Raw genomic sequence first — 18,317 nt, forward strand, 5'->3', positions numbered from 1 at the left:
TAAATGGTACCGAGGAGAAAGAGACGAGGCGAGAGACGGAGAGAAATGGCGGAAGAGCGGGGAGTATCTAGCAATTTGTATGTACAGTAAGCCTCTGTAATTGCCAGACCACCTATCTACAACCGCGAACGCGCGCACCGAAACCCCTCAATGTTTCTGCTCTCTCGCGATTTACATATTATAATTTATAGGTCAAAGATATCGGCTTGCCTGGGATACTGTCGACGTTGTTCTACCCTCTAGAGAGATGCGAGCATGACAACGCGATTTTTGATTGTAATTCCGTTTTAATGAAAACTGTTTCGTAGATTAGAATACCAAATAATAGAATACTATTAGGGATCTTCAAGAGGACTTTTTTTTAGCAAGATTAAACAACATTTGGTCTAAAAGAATTGAAATAATCTCATCTTGCATTTAATGTTTAATTCGACTGAAACGTTACGTGATATTCGGCGATTCCGTTTGATATACGAAACGAAATGTTTCTCGCTTGATGCTAGACCGACGTTTCACGAATGATGTTTCGCTGTTGGAACACGTTGCACTCTGTGATAAAATCTAAGTGTTTAAGAAACGGCGGAGCGAATGAAGATGTACGAGCCGAAGGTATTAGGATACAGGGAGAAGGAGAGGGTCGAAACGAGGGAACGAAAGAAGGAAGGGTAGCTTTCACCGTGGGGTAACTAAAACGTACTTAGCTGCTGGGTTAAAAGGTGGAGAGTCATCGCGTGATCGTGGAACGTTATCCTAAAGCACATAACCCAGCCACCGGAGAAACAATCCGAAGGAAAGGGAAGGGTCGGTTTTCTCCAGGGTGATGGAGCCACTGCCGTAAGATCAAACCGCCCTTAGCGTAACGGGGATCTGCGATGATTCTCCATTTAGATATAGTTACATTTAATTTTCGAATGTCTTATAGGCACGCGATAGCAAATGAATTGATCACCATCTAAAGTATCCCCGATAACATCGAGTTTGAAACTTTCTCCCTGAAATACTTTTCTCGTTCTTTTAGCTGTATCTCGAGATTCGAATTACGGGTATAAGAAGAGTATTTCATTTCGAAACATTTAATATCTCAGTGAAGTATCTTAGTATTTCAATCAGATATAACTAGATACGAGTGGAAATGTTCGTTTTAATTAATACCTGGTAAAACATGTTTTTCTTCTTTAAGCATGGAATATTAATGTACGTATTGGACGAGCACGATTGTTGGTGGAGAGGTTTTGGCACGAGTTACGATTTAACGACGCAACTACGTCGATGTTAACGGCCCTACACCTCCGTCATTCTGGAACTTTATTGCGATTCTTATTTATTTGTCCGTGATATTTGCGCTATTCATCCTGGCGATACCAAGTCGCGTCGTGGTAAATTTTGCGAGGATGAACATACATCGGATAGATCGGTACGTGGAGATAGAGTTGATGTTATGCGAAGAAGACGAGATGAATACGATCGCGTGTAAAACGTTTCTTCGATGGAAAAATGAGCTCGATTCTGGAAAGTAATTCAACCGTGGGAAATATAAAACGGTGGGAAAATACGACAAATGCTGGGGCAACGAGACGAGATGGTGTAGGGCGTGCAATTCCGTGGAAACACGGATGTGAAATTCTACGGAACAAGCTGGAATAGAAACTTATTATTCCTTTGGATCGGGCTCGCACAAAATTCATATGGCACGGTGCGAGACCGCCGAGAAATATTAAGGAGTTCCGCGTATAAGCAGCCGGATTCTAGGTATACGCACGTACGTGTGAAAGAATATGTGCTGAGGAATGGTTTTATCCAGCTCGGTGAAATCGATCACCCGACCCATGGACGTAATACTATTGAAAAATTGCCATGGAATCTTTTGTGTGCACGATAAGAGCCAGAACAATCGTAAATAAGAGTGGAATAATAAAAATGAAAATGTTGAGAAAAAATTCCGTTCGATCGATAAAGCGATAAATATTATTCTACAACCTGATTTGAAGAATCTTGTCGTTTATTAGGGAGATGTTTACGTTTACCGGTAAGCTCTCGAAACAGGAAGGTACACGAATAAAGCTGAGATATTAGAGGTATTAGAGGTATTACAGCATTTGAAAAGTCATCTCGTAAACAAGAATGTAACTGTAGGGTCTCCCAGGGAGCAGCCGGCACGTCGTTCTGGATATTCCGGGCATGGGTGTAACATTGAATATGCATTAGCGTCAGCACGTCGATGGTTGCAGCTACGCAGGAGGGATGAACGGAGTCGACGGTGACTCACATTGTGACCGGAATAAGCAAACTATCCTTTAAGGTTCACCCCTTAGATCGACGACGAGGCTTTCTGTGCCTGTTGTCGATGCGACAGCACGACGAAGATCCTCGATTGAATTATCGTAATCACGCGTTTCCTTCGGCGGCCCTTTTCCTCCTTCCAATCTCATTTACGCTTCACCGGGGGAAGGGACGTTCTTCGTGAGGTGACTACTTGAGAATTACGAGAAATCAGACTCTTCTGCTGAAGGTCTGACTCGACGAGTCCTTGAGTAATTGCTAAAATACAAATCGAGTTCTAACCTACAGGTATTCGAATGATACGAATTGCTGCGTTAGATATGTGTCACTAGCATAAAGATTTTCAATTACTAAACCTCATATTAATTCTATTGAAATTAATGTCATATTTAGTCGTCAATAATAAGTTATTTTAGTTTGATGAAGTCTTGATTCGATACAATTCTAAATTTCGTTAAATGTCTGAAATTTATAGAACATACAATGTGTTCTTATTAATTTTGTACATTTCCATGTAATTATTATACATGTCGCATAATCAGTTCGATGAAATGCTTACACGTATCCAGTAAACGCAAACGCATCGTCTGCTATAATAATAAATTATTTGGAAGGCCGTTCGTTAATTCGTGTCATCAATAGCGTATAATTAGGATAGTGTGTTGATGGGGAGACTAGGTAGTAGCGAAGGGAGCCAAGAGAGGGAGAGATAGGTTGGGGAACATAAAGGAGTTAAGCCACGACGCATCAGGCTCACACGTGGGCGTGCGTGATAACGAAGCTTACCATCACGATCGACGAGTATGTCTTGCACGTGCATGTGCATATAATACGTGTACATGTAGACGCGTCCGTCTACCGCATGGATGGTTGTAGGTGGAGCTTCGAAGTTTGATATTACCCTGGCAAGTGTCCATGGCAATCTTATAACTCAAGTGTTCACTACCTATAATGCGTGAACCGTACTCTAGCGTACGTGTACATACACCTACCCGTATACACATATACATATACGTCCATATACTTGTGCAGTACTTGCGAGTGTTAGTATAATACTAATACTATTTGAGTTACTGTCTGTGCGCATCGAGCTTTCCTCGTACGGCAGCGGGCATTTAGATTGCTCGGTCAGAGTTCTCGTAATACTTTTGGCAGCTGTACGTTCCAACTGAGTAGCGAGTTAAGTTTAAGTTTAATTAATGTGCCACATTGGATTCGTTTGGAATCGCTCGCCCCTTAAATTGTCACGGTATTACCCTGCGCCTAATACGAATCCTATGCGGTAACGAACCCTTGTTGTCTGTCCGAAATTTTCTCCGATTCAAACCAGGTGTCGTTTCGTTTCCATTCCTACGGAAATTATACGGTTATTAGCTGATCACGATAAGTCATATTTTTCAAGACTAGTAATTAACTACCCTTCCAGTTTTTCTACTGGAATATTTCCATGTATCGCCGATTTAAAACACGGTAGAATAACAATGTATAAAGTACTCGTAATTATTAATGCCGGAATTTTACTGGCAGTTATGTAAAGGGGATGATTTATTAATATTCATTCCAGCGCGAACGTACGGAGATTAATGAGCTACGCGGAATATTTTGTGCCTCGTCATTTACGCGGCATTTTTAGCTTCTAAACGATCGAAATCGCGTGATCGATAGGCGACATCGTTTCGTATCGAATTTCAATACATAATTGCGCGTCGCCAGCGCCACCCAGTTACACACCGCGAGTCGATACGTTTTCATTTACCGGATTCTCGTTCCGTATTTCTCGTCACGTATATTTTTACGTATTATCGTTAAACCGGAATATATCGCGCGTTATTTTCTCTCAAACGATACGAAACGTTACAATAAATTGTTTCGAGTGTTTATCTCAATAATCACGACGATATTTGCGATTCTAAGAGTCACATCATAATGGCAGCACAAATGACAGAATTTCTATTTTGTAGCAAGTGTCATGTATATATCAGTGTTTCGTGTTCGCGTCGTATCTCGAGAATCTCTATTTCGAAAATCGGATCTCGGCCAGGAGTATCGTAGTGTGAAAGTGGATTACTGGTTACGTATTTATGACAAAATGTGACGAACCGAGATTATGGAAGAGCTTGCGATCCATGGGGACTCTTAACGTTGGCTTTGATCATCTTACAACAAGCAACAGGTTCGCCATGTTTGTACTTCTCAGGTATGTTACGAATAATGCACGAGTTATGGAACTTTCGTTCTCTGCGTTTCTTTGTTACTTGGAGCGTAGTTGTTGAACGGAATTTAATTTAACGAAGTTACGGTTGGAAAGCAATATTTCATGGACATTAATCTTCAATCGTATCTTTGTTACAAACAACTACATGGCCTGTTCGTAGGAATTTTTTTTATTTCTTATACATACATATTTAGCCGTCTATTTTCTTATACATATATATTTAGACGTCCTAAACGTCTTTCAACATCTGTACATATAGCGCATTTTATACACTGTAAAATTTGTGCTCGTTACATCAATGGATCAAAAACATATACAGAAGGAGTTATATTCTTTGAAGATTAACACAACCTTATACCATATACAGTGATGATAAAAAGTATTTGCACAGCACTATATTTATTATTGCATTGATATATTATTTAATTAGGATCAAGTATGTTAAATTTCATATTATTTGGTAGTATTTTCACACGATGGTAAAAATTTGATAATATGAAAATGAGATGTAGAATCTAATAAAAAAATGCTTTGTTGGAAAACAAAGGTATGTGGAAATACTTTTTGTAACCTTATTTTCATTTCTGTCTGTTACGCCGCCATTACTATTTCCAACATTGATACATACCATTCCAATGTTTTCTATCGAGAATGAAAAGAAAACCGAGACTCCGTTATATCCGCCGTGGCTCGAAAGATGTAAAGGAAGACATCGTATTTCAAACAATATGATAACGTTTTACTTGGTGACTACTTGCGTTCAGTATACGGTACGGGGATAACTTTCTTTTGGATTTCGCTTGGCTTCCTTTAGTTGTTTGCTTAAGAATACCCTTAAAATTTTCTACTGAGCTTGGAGCAAACTTTCGCATTGTTAACTTCGAAATAAGGATATCGTTAGAGACTAACTTCGACTTATGTATTTCGTACGCACTGTGCAGACTGTGTGCAACAGAGACGAAGATTAGGGAGAGGGGAGTACGGAGTGGCGCAAAATGAAAAGTAGTTCTATTGCTAGGCTCAGTGCCAGAGAACCGTGTAAAGCTACCCTGCCTGCCTCATTATGATAAACCGCAAGAACCGTCATGACTTACATTGCAAAATGTTCGCGGCGTTAGACGATCATTAGTATCTTTCCTGTAACTCACACGTGCTTCACCGAATTTTCTCCCTATTTTATTACATAAATAAAAAGGTAAAATCTCTATATATATGTATATATAAGATGAGATATAAGGTGAGATATAAGAAAATTGATTTATAACCTACAATTTATATGTAATATAAATATAAAATACATACAATAAAATATGTATGAAGTATTGTAACAAATATTGCAAATAAAAAAGTAAAGTAAATATCGTAACAAAAAATTGTTTTTCTAACATTTTATGACATTGTTTCTTCTTCTTTAGTGTTTTAATCTTTGATTTTTTAGGTTACAATTTTTAATCTTATTAACGTTTCGATGAAACGTTTCGTATACGATGAAAGTACATCGAGAAGAAACTTTTTGCTCCTTTATAAAAATTATTTTCGGTCTACAACGTTTTCTCATATCATTAAGAGCCGAAGAGAAATTTTATACTTCAATATTAGATGGTATACTTTGTATACATTTTAATTATCGTTTTTAATCGCTTATTTACTAAAAGGGTTCCTGGTGAGTTTAAGATGAGGTTTTGTCGATAGACAGGATAGAGATTTGCTAAGTAGGTTCGCTGTCAGCTAGAACACATTATCGGAAGCGATAATGTTTATAAAGTTCTTCCCTCGGTTGAACGATACGGTTACGGAGTACGTCTTCCTTCGAAGTTTGTTGCGAACGCGTGGCAAGAAACCTTTTAGTTCGTAAATTTCCCTAACTTCCAAATAACCGCAACTTCTCGCGAATTCCTAGTACATAGAGTGTGTAGGAACTGTTCAAAGTTTCGCCGTCGAAGATTGGTAGAACGTTTCCCCGACATTTCAATTAAATGTTTCAATTGCTTTGTCTACTCGCAGATATAGCAAACGCGCAATTCATCCTGTGACACCGTTTTCTAACAAACTGCTGCATCCGTTTGTCTTTAGATCTTACTACTTTCACCAAAATTTAATTACATTTGCATGAAAAATGTTTGTATATTGAAATAGATCGGGTTAATGTCTCGGAAATTGGATAGTTTAGATTACGTGTTCCTATGTATTTTAAAATATATCACACGCAAGTCGAATTACGTACATTGTAATCGAATTATTCTGTAACTAATATCCTAAATCTACAATTAGTTTTTGCTATTTTTTTCAATAAAAGATTATTATTCCATTCTTATTTTATTATGTCTATTACTTAACAATAGACTATTTAAATTACTCCAAATTTTGTTCGCTTGTAAAATATGAAATAAATTAGCATTCTTTAATCTTCATTCAATCTTCAACAAAAGAATTCACAAATCTAATCTATCGTTTATTTCGATTGTACTAATTTCTCGCTATTGGATTATTTTAACATCAACAAACAAAATCACTTGTAAAAGTAAGATATTGGGTCAAAATTTTATTGGTCGTGTAAAGGATTGGCCGACGAACAAAAGGTTGGTCTTCAGAGTGCCTCTCTTTGTTTTGATGTTCTTGTGTGAGAGACTTCTTAGTCGAATTCGAGTTGGCCGAGTAACGTAAGGCGTAAGGTAGATAGCAAAGATAAGGTGGATTGAAACTCAAGGTGTTGGGCGAACAGGTTGAAGTGGTATCAAGGGTGTTGCTAGGTTACTAGCCTGGTTCTGTAGATGAGAAGTAGTTGGAATTGGGCCTTAGCGTGTGTATCTTCGATAACAGAAAGGCTCGAGTAATGGTGCACCTCGAACTTTACTTTCCTTTTTCGCCTTTCGACTTCAGGTCTTAATTTTCTTCTCATTTTCGATCTGTTTCGTCTTTTCTTGCCGTGATCTACTTCATCTTTTTGTGGTTTCAGTTCCTTCACACCGTCGACGGTTATTTATTTCTGAAAAGTTACGATTCTATCATCGTGTAGAATCGTTGTAAGAGCCATCGTTTTTTTTAACGAACAAACCCTCAAACTTTTTGATTGAACTGCTATGTCTGCTACATGGTGGTTGATCGAATGTAGTTAAGATAGAGGGGACTTAAAAATCGAGATAAATAATTCTATATATGAAATATGATAAATGAAATTTGTAAGAGGAGAAAGAAGAAGTTACGGCAAGCGATCTGCATATAGTAAAACTCAGTAAAGAAGAAAACAGGGATGAAAATAAAATAATGGCGACTATCTGATGTATTAGGATGATTAATGTTTTTACGGTGGTTCATTATTCGGCTCGTAACTATACTGAAACATCATAGCGTGAAAATGTACCTTACGAAGGAAACATTTTGATAGCAATTTGCGCGGAACAATTGAGCTCTTCTTGTCGGTGTTAACAACCTCTTTGCTTTGCCCGTTTATCCCGAATGTTCACAAATTGATCGCAATACATTCGGTTAACAGCTGGCCGGTATACCGAGCGGCGTAGCCTAGAACACCACTCTGGTTTCGACAACGATAACCAACAACCAACCCCTTCGACCCGTGGCCGATAGATATACGCACGATCCGTTATGCCAGCCCCTCTTGTTTCAACGTTGCGGTTGCATTAAAACAACCTGTTACCTACGAACAGGTAACTCTGATGCTAGTTTTCTACTAACGAAAAACGACCCGCTGGTTAACGAGGCAAATTACACGACGTTGCTTGTCGTATAGCAGCGATCTTCTACGACAGAGCCAACGCGATTACCCGACTCTGTACTCAACGATGGTCTAGTGTACCGATACTAAACTGTTAAACCCTTAAGTAAGCTACAGAATTCTATCGATTTATTTCTGTGAATTACGTCGATTTCGAATGGAGTATCGAAGCAGGATGGGACAAACGAATCCTACGAGCAAAGGTACAGGGAACGTTCGAGGCTCTATCTTGTTAACGCGCTGAAAGAAGGTCAAGCAGACGATTTCGTTGCCTGGAATATCTTTTTGTAAGTTTCTGGCGTTTTACGAGAAGGTTTTTCAACCCCGTAGAATGTCACCCCGCGAGGAAGGTTGGTTCGACGTGATCCTACGTATCCGTTCAATTTTCATTCCTCTCCAATTTTCCACGTTGCTCTCTCCAATCGATTCGAGTGGGTACATACTCGAGTTAACGACTTCATCTGTGCTTCGCTAATCGCCCAGGTCTGTCGACGGGACAGGCATCGAGCGAGGGCTTTAAGAAAGTTCGACGAACCGGTCGTCGGCTGAGAGACATTCGTAGTCCGGTTGTAAAGTTACGCGGATCGATCGAAACGTTGTCTTGCAGCTTTCGAAGATTAATTAATTCGTTCGTTAGAAGAATCAATATTGCCAGTAGCTTAAGATCGACGAGGTTAAAGATGAGGCAGAAGTTCCGACCTCTATCTGTCTTATCGCTCGCTGGCCTTTGCCTCTCGTATAATATCGTGGCAAACGAGCTGCTGGGAAGCATCCCCCAAGGCTATTTTAAGCGGAAACTCGTTGCAAGTTTCGGACACGCGGCCTGGGGTGGATGGATACACATCGATAAATGGACAGACAACGGTATGCGAACTGGTGTGTGCGATGGTGTGTTCATGCGAACATAAATAGACATGTATATAGGACTGATGGTCGTGAGTGGGTGAGTCGCGAAGCCGATGTACGCAGCGGCGACGTTCGAATTCAACAGCTTTGCAATATTCCGTCTAGTCGGCGCTGGCGAGAGAAACCACGCTTCGCCGGCGTTACATTATTCCGCTCGCGAGAATAAGCAGATTCGATCGTGCCACGGCAAAGGAAATTCGCATTACGGGGCCAGGGCTCGATCGTCGAGACAGTGACTGGCAGCCAGACATCGTTTCCCATTAACGGCAGAGAACGCGGCACGTTATTTGCCCACGTGGCCACTCGATGCGCTATGAATTTGAAATAACCACCGTCACCAATCTCATAATCCGAGTAATGGACTCGCTTTAAACCAATTGGAATAATAAAGGTATACGTATCTCAATTAGAACAATTTTGATCCGACTAGATAGAGTTTGATATTGTACGAAGTTAACGACCTTCTTCGAGCAGGTTTTAAGTCACGCTGATTCAAATATGGTCGAGGCGTTAGACGATCGTTAGTATTTTTCCTGTAACTCATACATGTTTTACCGAATTTTCTCCATATTTTATTACATAGATAAAAAAGTAAAATTGCTATATATATGTATATATAAGATGAGATATAAGATGAGATATAAGATGAGATATAAGATGAGATATAAGAAAATTGATTTATAACCTACAATTTATATGTAATAGGATTTTACCCTAATCCGCTTTACTTCTTTCCAATTTGTCTCTTTGATCTCTTTAATCAGATGAAATTTCAACTGCAATTCGCGCCGACACGCCACAACTTACTTCGACTCGTTTCAACTCGCACCAGAGAAATATCAACTATTCTAGTTAAACTGGCAAATCTCGACTACTTTTGACCTGTTCGAAACCTAGACTAATTTGTTCTATCTTGTAACAACTCGCTGTGACTCTAACTTGCTTCGATTCAAGCTTCAAATTCGCTTCGATCCATCTTAACCCACTTCGATCCGCCCTTACGTACGTCAATCCTATTCAACTTGCTGTACCACATTCCGACACATTCTTACTTGCTTCAATTCGCTCCAATCCGCTCTGTCTCGTTTACATCCACTTCAATCCGCCTCAGCACGTCTCATTGCGCTCCAACTCGTAGCAAATCACGCTCAGCAAGAACCAGCCAGTCAAAGAATGAATTCGTAACAAAGAACTGTTCGTGACCGTCATACTAACCTCTCGACCGAAATTCTCCTATTTTGAATTGTACGATTATTATTTCGATTACGGCTGGTTTGGGATGCAGCGCGGAGATAGCGGTCACATGAAATTCCAAGTTTCTTGCCTATCTGCGGTCTAAGCAGCCGGTAGTCTGACATGATCGTTGGGTAAAACGGGCACCGTGAAAACGCGATAAGAGACGAGAACCAAGGGAAACGACGATACTCGAGGAAAAGGGCTGCTCTGAAAAGCCTACCGCAATCATCGTAAGGGGATCGTCAGAGATCCCTTTCGGCTGTTACGTCATCCTCGGGTATCCACCTTCGCTTCAAACCATTTTTTTTAACCATTCTTTCTCTATTCGAGAGCTACGAGTACAAGCGGAACAGAAGTCGCTTTAATGGCTCCACGGAGGACACAACAGTTGCCCGAAAAAACAATTCCAGTTCTAGAATCTCGTCGCGGTCCAACCGAGAATCGGTCAGTGTTTCCAATACTTTTCTCCTCCTCGTCTTTTCTTTTTGCTTTTCGATTTGCCCTGAGCTTCGACCGTAGCCTTTTTTTTCATGCTCGTATAGTTGTTCGCCGGTAAAAGAAAAGTTGGATAGAATATTTTTGTAAGCGTTTTATTCCGTGATAATGTCGTTTACAAATATCTGGATATTTTGACTGATTTTTAGGAAGACTATGCGAATTCCAGTAGATTAGAAGTGATACTTTCTGCCAAGTTATAAATTCAAATTATCTATTAAAAGATGTATTAATAAGATATTTTACACAAAATATAGGTTTCTAGAATTAAAATTCCTTCGTCATTGAAATCCTGCCGGAAATGCATAATAAATCTACAAAATTTCTTCGATTTGAAAAAATGTAGAAAGAAATTAAGTCAAGCGTAAAATCCAGCGTTAAAATTCCACTATCCTGTAGATTGTAGATCACTTTGTTCAGAATTAATGGAATTTATTCAAAAGAAATAGTCTCCGTAATTCTACATCTTTTATATTAAGAGATATTAAAGATGAACTATACAATTTTTTGTTCTTTAACCCCTTTGAACGTACATCTCCTGAAGCACGTTCAATTTACGGAATACATTACTTCAGAATCTGCCGGTGAAACGTTCTCCAATGATATAATTCTCCGCGTAATCGTCTGGCTGGTAATAACTTCGGCTCGCGTTATGCATATCCGTGAGCGATAAAAACTACAATTCAGGCAATTAAGATCGCTGTCCTTCGATATCTCCTGATTAAGCTGTAATCCCACTTCTGCTCCGAAGTTTTCACACACCCTTAAGGAACCTCTTACTACGAAGAATAGCACACTGAATTTCGAGAGATAAGTTTGCGCGAGCTGGGAGAGTTTCGAGTCATGCGTTTTCCTGCAAGTGTATGGGGGATAAGGAGAATACGCGGGGTTTAGGGGCGTCGGAGGCAAAAGGAGAAAAAGAGGCGAGAGGATACGAGAAAAAAAAAAAAAAAGAAAAAAAGCGGGAAGGAGAATGGGGCAGAAGAAGAGAGTAGCGGCGTCAGGGCTTGCCACCGCGAACTTTCGCAGATATTGAATATCTCGGACCATCAATCACTTCGACGCGGCAATATCCGAAAGTATTGGCCCTTATATTTGTTTCTATATCGCGCACCGATTTATGGTTAAAGCACATCCTTCCGTCAGGCCCGGAAATCATCGTCCTTCGATCTTGCGTATGCTACGATGATACGAACTTTATATTACAAGCTCTATCTCCATATATACGTATTATTGGGTTGGCAACTAAGTGATCGCGTATTTTAAATAAGAAGGAAAATTTTTTGTCGATGACCTTTTACCATCTTTCAGGCAGTGTAGTAACTCCATGTTCATAAAACTTCTGATTTTTGCCAGCAAAAAACTGAATTAAATGTGATTTTACATCATCGCGTCATTAAAAATTTTACCATTTTGACTGCCACGCCGAAATCACATGTTTCGCTCAGGACGCCACGGGAGTATTTTTTATTATTCAAATCATATAATAGCAAAATAATAATAAATTGATGATGTAAGACAACATTCTTCCCCAATGGACCGTTTATGTTATTGATGGTCACGGGTGATCACCGTGGCGCCTTAGTAACACTTGATAGCGACATATTATAACAAGGCTTTGTTTATTTCAACAAACCATTCGCATTCGTTATTTTGTCGTAAGTAAAACATCCAGAGTATATTGTTGAAACGCATAGAAGATATTAGTAAACAATATTTGCTCATTCTATATATAATAGTAAGATATGTGCACACGTCTAACTTCAATTACATAATTATAAAGCAGCGTTTACGATTATTTTCTAAGCTGTGTTTATAATAATATTCGTAGATTACCCCTCAAAGATATGGGTGCAAACACAGTGCACCGTTAGATGCAAGATTTGTTCTCATTTTTCTTTTATGGATGTTCTAAGAAAACTGTTTAATCGTTCAATGGGACACTTTTTATTTCAAAGTATCTTCTATTTATCGGTTATATTCAAAATGCCCTAACTGTCAATTTTCATTCAATTTTTGTAATTGTAAGAAGTCCAAGTGCTCTGGTCACCAATGACCACCGTGGCGTCACAAGAGAATCCGTGGCCGGTTCAACGTGGCAGTCAAAGTGTTAAGGAGTTCTGCATGGAACGAAATAAATGGTAATCTGAAGGCGCAAGGTCAGAGCTATATGGTAGATTTAACAACACATCCCAACCTAGTTCCAATAATTTTTGGCGGGTGACCAAAGATGTGTGGGGCTTTGCATTATCATGCTGGAAAACAACTCCCTTACGATTTGCCAATTCTGGCCGCTTTTCTTGAACTGCATCGCTTAGTTTGGCGAGTTGTTTAACGTACATGTTTCAATTAATCGTTTGGTTTCTTGGTAAAAGTTCAAAGTACAGAATTCCTTTATAATCCCACCAAACTGACAGCATAATCTTATAGTCGATATACCTTGTAGCTTTATCTGTTACGTTCTTTACACTACAAAGATGGATAATGCGCTAAAATTGCGGAACGTATTTTTATAAAATGAAAGACTTTAACAAACTAGATCCGGTTAAAAATGCTCAAAATTCGTAAGATATTGACGGGTTGGTTCACAGTATCAGAAGGTTCGGCTGATGCCATACTAAATGTTAGACTCGGAGAAGAGCATCATACAACTGTAGAATTCGATTGAAGCTATATCACGTGCATTTGGTTGTGAGGAAGGGGATCACATCGTTGTACACAATGCGATTCGCCCTGCTTTTCATTTCTGGGATTTTATTTGAAACAGTTCTACAGTTCGTTACGAAAATTTGTTCAATATAGAGTAAATTATTTATCCTCGATCGTAATGAAACTGTATTTAGATATTTTTCTTATTTCCCTACGATACTCTTTAGTCCCAGCCAACCAATGTTGATGTTTTTATTTATTCAATTTTCTTTGAATTTGACCCTTTTCCTATCTTCCTTCGTGTTTAATTCCGACTAATTAAACTCTAAAAGAAAAATTCGTTTATATACAAATACAGTAAATTTTCCTACTGTATTGCTTGAACTTACATAGCTTTACGCCCTCCTCATACACGTTTTGAAATAGTCGTATACATGGACCGTGCTCTTCCTAACTTTCTACATTTTCGCATACATTTCGCCGGAGACTCAAATTTATCGTAGTTTTTTCAACACGTCCGCTCACCTTTGCTAGCACGTTCTCTTTTATTTCTCCGCGCATTGTGTGTCATCGTCAGTAACACGTGTGTCCGTGTGCTTGCACAGTCGAGCACGAGAAAGAATGGTTTTATTTCTTTATTTGTTCGGCCGTCGTACGTCACGGTGCCACATTGAAATTCTCGCAATTCATCCGCTAGCGAGCCAGCCAATTGGTCATCGACTCCTCTCGTTTGCTTTCCCAGACGCGCTCCTTCCATTTTCTTTCCTCTATACATTTGCTCCTTGCACGAAGCGTCGTTCTTTCTACTTTTACGCTTTCTATTTTCACCATCTCGTTTATTCTTCATCCCTTAAGCGATTCACAGAGAGATCTTGGCAGAGGTGAGGAGCAACAATTGCGAGTCTCATTGCCAGAATGCCGGGCCAGGCAGTTGGAAGCTGTTCTCCGTGGAAAGACGAGTTCCGCTGGCTCGCAAGCACAAAGACGAAGCCACGAAAACAGCATAAAGCGTCGTTGAATAGTTCATCCGTGATGAACGTGGCGACGATGTTTCGCGAAACGCATCCGCAGGGGAAGCGTTTCATTGCTTTCGTTGGGACAATAAAGAGGCGTTGAATCGCTAAAATCCGTCGTGTTATTACGCTACAAGTTTAAATCTCTTCTACCGTTTCTACGATATACCAGGGAACGATGGGGATAAATCAGAGATGGAAGCGTTAGATATAAAGAAAATTTGGCACGATCTTATCTCGCGATATAGCACGATCTCGTTTGATATTGGTAATATGGTGCTCGATTTCGCGCCATTCTTCTTCACGATCGTTGATTTCAGCCGAATATAAGAAGAGGGTGGGGTGGGGTGAAGGGCTTGTTCCTGCAACTTGGAGAGTCGGCCCATTTCCGTCGACAGATCGCGGCAAAGTGCTTCGCATGTAGACACCGCGTAGAAAACGTTGGAGCCCGATAGGGAGTCGGATCTCTCAAGATGGTTCACCTTGCCACTTTGTTGCTACGAGACTTCTCTTTTTTCTCTCCCTTTCTTTTTGTCCCTTTCGTACGTCGTTCATAGCGCATATACGGCAAGCTGTTTCTTCCTTGAGCGACTGTTAGCTAGTTCTGGCGTGGCTGGCTGCTTCTTCAAGGCAGTTCTACGCTGACTGAAAGAACACCCGTAAGAAGCAAGAGGGATGGTATAGTGGAAAAGAGCGGTCGATAGGGGAAAAATGCGAGACGGGGGAATCCGTTGAATGTTCCAAGTTTCTTTATTAGATCGGGGATGTCCATTCGTCGGAAATGGACCAAAATACCCTCGCCTTGTCCTCTTTCAGCGATCTGCAGCTTCTGTATCGTTCCTTATTCGCCTTTGTGCGTCACGTTCGCGCGAGCAAGGGTGTTTATACTGAAATGCAAAATCCAGGGAATGGGACACGCGAGCTCTAGATTGTCGGAAAAGGGGTCGTGGAAATCTAATACGGAATAAAGATGAAATCTTGGAGAAGTTTCATCGGCCCTTGTGTATCACGGTTCCGCAGCGTGTGTGCCAAGCCAGAATGTTTTTTTTCTTATCAAATATTGCTCGATCGGCTTATTCGCAAGATCGGTGAGTCGATATTCCTGGCGCAGGCCACGGCTGCCTATGCGCCGATGGAGGATGCCTCTAACATTTTCGAAGTAAGCGCGTTCCGGCAACATGACGCCAATAAAATTCCGGGCAACTTCACGAGCATCTTCGAATATTAAGCGCCATATGAAAAAGAGGAGGCGGCGTTATGCATTTTAGAAATAAGCGGGATATCTTTCAACGTAACCATCAATTTTAAGGTTGCATTATTTCATCGAGTTTCCTATGTAGGACATCGTATGAAATATTAAATGATCTGTACGGAATAGTTGAATATTTGATAGTTAGCGTCTATAGTTTCGTCGAAAATAGATAATATTAATTTTTCACGCGTTATTTCGCTAATTTTTGTAAATTTCATTAGGATCATCTTCTGAAATTTAAAAATTTTCTAAACTTCGTTATAACAAAATATAAAAAAGTCTTCATTATTGATACATATTGTTTCTTATCTCAATATTCGGCTTGAAATTTTCTCAAAATATTAAATCTTTTTGTTTATTGAAACGAAAGCGAGCTTCAAACTTTACTCGTTAACTCCTGCAAAACTTTGCACTGTTACAAGATCGTTTATCTCATATGCAACAATCTAAAGATAAAATGTAGCAGATAAAATGTACAATAAACGTATAGATCGAATTTTTACCGCAGACTGGTCATACAATTTTTACAAATAAACATTCGATATGTGTATTTCGACACGAATCGAATACAAGGTGAAGACGACCTATTTTTCTTTGCAACATAGACGAAAGAAAGAATCCTTGGCTCGTCACGAACGACACGTACCACTCCATTTTCTTCCTTGGTATTTATTTAACCATAGTAATTCCGTTTCTTACGGGTGGCCACGGTTTAAGCCGTTGTTACGCGGTTTCGTTCAATTTCGCGTGCGGAAGGAAATACTCGTCGGAGTTTGCAAAAGTTTAAAGCCACTCTATCTGAAAGATCGGAAAAGTACCATTCCTATGCTAACAAGAGCTTCTTCAATTATACTTTGTCCTCTCGGTCTTCGCCGATTGTTATTTGTCCTCCTCTTTCCACCTTTTCTTCAGCTTGATTTCCCCGTTTTGCATAATCTAATTTCGCCTCCTTACCGGGCCTCGGGCATTTACCTTTATTATAATTAGCTTATTTCCGGAGTGGAAGTTTACGATCCCACTCATCGATAGCCCCGGCTAACTTCTCCGATTATAATGTTTTATGTATCTCTGCCGCGAGCCGTAATTTTATTTTCCACCTCACAGTTTCGAACGGTGCTTCATTTCGTTCCTAACATCGAATCGTATATCTAATTGGAATATAATTATCGCAGAAACTGCGCTGACTCTGTTCGACTCACCTGGTTCCATTGTAACACATATCTTCGTAAAGAATTTACAACTGAGAATAGCTAAAAAAATTGCTACAACTAATGGCGAATTAATCGCGGTACTAGGAAAATATCAAGAATTTTCTTGATCTGAACTGTTGAATTAGATTTAAATGAATTTTTAAGTGCTTCAGCCTTCAAGTTTGAACACTCGACAGAGTGAGATTCAGCTGCGTTTGACGGGGACATTAAAACATTATTTTCGTATTAAATATTATTCATCTGAAATTTGCTAATCTAATTCAACGATTCAATTAGGGCTTCAAATTCGATATGCTCTTCGAGAAATGATAATTCGGCGAAGCATCCTGTTTATGTTCCACAAAGAGAATATTTATTTGTTTATTTGAATTTCAAGCATTTTGATTTTCAATCCTTCGATTTCACGCGGAGTCAGTCTTAAAAATCGAACCCTTAAGGTTGAAGTTTAAAGGCTGAAAGATTCGAAGTTCGCGTATTCACTAATTGAAAATGACGAACGATGAAGAACAGATGTGCCGGCGAACAATATAAATTGGGAATAGTATCTACCGCGTGGAACCCTATACTCGTACGTGCTTGCTCATTCTTTTCGTCGCCTATAAAGTCATGGCGTTCTGGTTGCACGGAGGGCTGAAATTTACGGTTCTTTTATGGGGATTTTTATCGGTGTGTAAACTATGCGATATCCTCCCATATCCGTTTCCGCTCTCACGGATGGCTCCGACCTTTATCCCTCGTAGAATCGAGTTAGCTTTCCCGGAGACGATGAATTCTGGATAAATCGTTCGATTCTTTCGCGGCCGTTAAACGTCGCTTTCCCCTTCATTCGCCATAATACGAAATAATATCTTCTCTACGTTCTCTCTTAAGTTTCGTTCAAATTAGTCGAGCTACTTCAATTCAGCCTTATGCTCATATAAAAGGAATTAATTGAATCGAGCTCGAACTCAATCGACTTTGTCCGTCCATGTAGCGGAGGCTTGAAAAGACGTCAAAGAAGATGATGCTTTCTGGTAGTAGCGAAGGTGGTAGATAATGAGTGGAATTCACTTTCAGAAAGAAAGAAGGTCACTTACTTTGGTTTGTTTGCTTGTAGTTCGCACTGCACGCAATTGGTGCTCTTTAAATGTTTCGATGTTTCAAGGATCATTTGAAAGAATCTTAACTTCGCTTGAAACATAAAAAGATATTTCAAACTAACACGATATATTATCGCTTTGAAGATGAAATTTATTTTATTTGTTTACTTGCTAATATAAAATAACAGGTTTACATTAGTAAAATAGTTTTTAGCAAGTGTCTCGAGTTTTCGTCAATGAGTACGAGC

General features: G+C 39.6%; 1 long non-coding RNA gene across 2 annotated transcripts in view; it reads left to right on the top strand.

Annotated features, from left to right (window-relative positions):
- Window positions 1–3,856: 3,856 nt before the first annotated feature.
- The window catches only part of LOC138179048 (uncharacterized), a 227,298-nt gene continuing 212,837 nt past the window's right edge, over window positions 3,857–18,317 (top strand). For both annotated transcript variants that reach the window (XR_011172914.1, XR_011172913.1), the window contains exon 1: window positions 3,857–4,477. This is a non-coding gene — a long non-coding RNA (uncharacterized LOC138179048). The remainder of the gene's footprint in view (window positions 4,478–18,317) is intronic.

This window comes from Bombus flavifrons, chromosome 1, assembly GCF_040668555.2.
Source record: "Bombus flavifrons isolate JBK064 chromosome 1, iyBomFlav1_principal, whole genome shotgun sequence".
Classification (NCBI taxonomy): Eukaryota; Metazoa; Arthropoda; class Insecta; order Hymenoptera; family Apidae; genus Bombus; species Bombus flavifrons.